A 2,839-nucleotide genomic window follows, 5' to 3' on the forward strand; every position below is an offset into this window, starting at 1 on the left:
CAGCCCGGCCCCGCTGCCCTGCCCGGCCCCACAGCAAGGAGGCGCATGCTCCCCCGGCCAGTCTCTCCCCTGGCGCTGCGGCTCTCTGGGCCCAGCTGCCCGCACGAGGCCCCGAGGGGGTCGCTTCTCATGTGCTGCTGGGGCAGGAGGAGCCCGGCCAGGTCTGCACCGGCCAGAAGTGGCAGCAGAGCCATGTGCCGCTCAGGATGGGAGAGCCTGCAACGGTCAGCCCCGAGCAGCACAAGGCTCTGCCACCGCTTCTGCTGGCCGGTGCAGATCTGGTCGGCCTCCTCCCATCCCCAGCAGCACATGGGAAGCCGGCTTCAGGTGCATGCTGCTTTTCCTGGTTGGTGCCGACCCGGTTCTGCCCAAGCAAGTCCTGCAGTACCATGTCAACCCGGGCATGGCACCGGCAGGCCAGGCGTGCCCCAGGTTAACCCCGGCCTGGCCCCGCGGCTTCTCCAGCACCAGGTCAACCCGGTTGTAGCCAAGCGGCTCCTGTAGCACCATGTCAACCTGGGCATGCATGCCATGTCAACCAGCACCGTGTCAACCCCTGCAACTTCATTGGTGTCAAAGGTCATGTGACATCACTTCCTGATATAATACCACTTCCTGTGACGTCTTTGAATATGGCTCCCTCGCTCAAAAAGGTTGGACACCCCTGGTGTAGGGGCTTCTGGGTTCTCGGGCCCTACATCTCTGGCTGCTGACAGGTAAAACTCGTGACATGGGTGCTTGTGGGACTGTGTCTGTCCTGGGGCATGGGGGTGAAAACTGCAGGCCTGCTAGACCCTGCTGCAGCCATGAAGCCTGCCAGCTGTCAAGGAGATAGGTGCAGGGGACGTCTGGGTTCTGGGGCCCTGCACCTCTAGCTGCTGACAGGCAACACTCGTGACATGGGTGGGTGACACTGTGTGCGTGTTCAGGTGCGCCCTCACTCAACTGACACCAAGGCAGAAAGCAGGGCAGTTCAAACAATGCTGCCTTTTATGCAGTTTTTCCATCCCTCCCCCAGAGCACTGGGATTGGAAGAGACCTCAGGAAAGGATGACAGTCACTGGCCAGCTACACAGTCAATGAGAGCACTCCTTCCCCCCCTTCCCTCTCCTTACTTTAGTTTCTGTTTCCCTGCAGGCAAGCCCAGCTTGATCTTCGAAACTTGAAACGTTTTGAAAATTTCGAAATGTTTTGCCTTGCCTTGTTTTGTTTTGAAGCCATTTCGAAACTCTGTTTCATTTCGATTTTGCTGTTTCAAGCTCGAAACGAGTCAAAACGAAACTGCCAGTGAAATTTTGTACAGCTCTAGTGTCCAGCCAGGATGGTGAATAGAACCCTGGGGCCAGGAATGGGATGGAGCTGTGGGTAGCTCATCCAGGGGAGAGGGGGCAGCTCCCTGCCACTGTGCGCACCCCCGAGGGAGGCATATGCCTCCCTAGATTTGCATGTGGGGAGAGGGTGGGCTGCCTGCTGTGGGCTCGGGGCTAGAAGCTATGTTAACCTCTTCTCGGCAGGGGGGCTGGGCCAGGTCTGTACTCAGAGTGGGTGGTGGCAGGGTGGGTGGCAGCGGTGCTGGGAGGACTGGCTATGGGGGAATTTTGGAGTTGCTATAGCCCCCCAGCACTCCGCTCTGCTGCCTTTCCCTTGGGAGCCCTGTACTGCAGGGCAGGCAGGGGATGTGCAGCACAGGGCTCCCAAGGGAAAGGCAGCAGAGCTGAGTGCCCTGAGCAGGGGCGGTGTTAAGAGGGGATTTGGAGGGGCTATAGGCACCCAAAAATCCCCCACAGCCCCCCATAGTCACCTGTCCCAGTGCTGCTGCCACCCAGCCCACACAGCTGAGTCCGCCCTACCCCTGCCCATTCCGAGTGCAGCCCCGGTCCAGCCCCGCCCCCCACCAGGAACAGGCTGGTACAGCTCCTGGCCCTAAGCCTGCCCTCAACCTGTGCAGAAATCTGGGGAAAAGGGAACAGGTGCATGCAGCAGCAGGGAGCCACCCCCCTCCTCCTGGATGAGCTGCCCACAGCTCTGTTCCACTTCTGGCCCTGGGGTCCTATTCACCTCTCTGGCTGGGTAGCGCCTGCTTCTGCCGCACTCCCTCCCTCACTGTGGGGGCCTCAATCTACCCCCTCATACCCCTTTCCTTCCCCCTGCCCCTTCCCCCCCACAGACTTACAGTGGGGTATCAGGATTTATCAGTGACATTATTGGCCAAACAAAAAAAACAACAACGAAAAACAGGTGGACATACTTGAAGGGAGAGAGAGGCTGCAAACAGATTTAGACAGACTACAAAAGTGGGCAGATGAGAATAGGATGGGGTTCAACGTAGACAAATGCAGGGTGCTGCACCTTGGGAGAAGGAATCCACACCATACATACAGGCTGGGGAGTTCCCTTCTTGAAAGCACAAAGGTGGAAAGGGATCTTGGAGTCATTATTGACTCTAAGATGAACATGAGCAGCCAATGCCAGACCGCAGCCAGCAAAGCCAACCACACCTTGTCGTGCATCCAAAGATGCATTTCAAGCCAGTTCAGAGAGGTGATACTCCCCCTCTACGCGACATTGGTCTGGCCTCAATTGGAGTACTGCATCCAGTTCTGGGTACCGCACTTTAAGAAGGATGTGACCTGCCTTGAGAGGGTTTAGAGGAAGGCCACCCGCTTGGTTGGAAGGCAACAGGGCAGGCACTATGAGGAGAGGCTGAGGGACCTGAACCTGTTCAGCCTCAGCAAGCCGAGGTTGAGGGGGGATTTGGTGGCTGCCCACAAACTCATTAGGGGAGATCAGCAGCAAATAGGAAGGGGCCTATTCCCCCCAGCAGCACCTGGGGTGCTGA

The 2,839-nt window shown here is 58.1% G+C and overlaps 1 protein-coding gene across 1 annotated transcript in view; it reads right to left on the reverse strand.

Annotated features, from left to right (window-relative positions):
- DEPDC1 (DEP domain containing 1) overlaps window positions 1–2,839 on the reverse strand; it is a 24,473-nt gene that overhangs the window by 18,042 nt on the left and 3,592 nt on the right. The gene's annotated exons all lie outside the window — the stretch shown is intronic.

Source organism: Alligator sinensis, unplaced genomic scaffold, assembly GCF_000455745.1.
Source record: "Alligator sinensis unplaced genomic scaffold, ASM45574v1 scaffold739_1, whole genome shotgun sequence".
In the NCBI taxonomy this organism is placed as follows: Eukaryota; Metazoa; Chordata; order Crocodylia; family Alligatoridae; genus Alligator; species Alligator sinensis.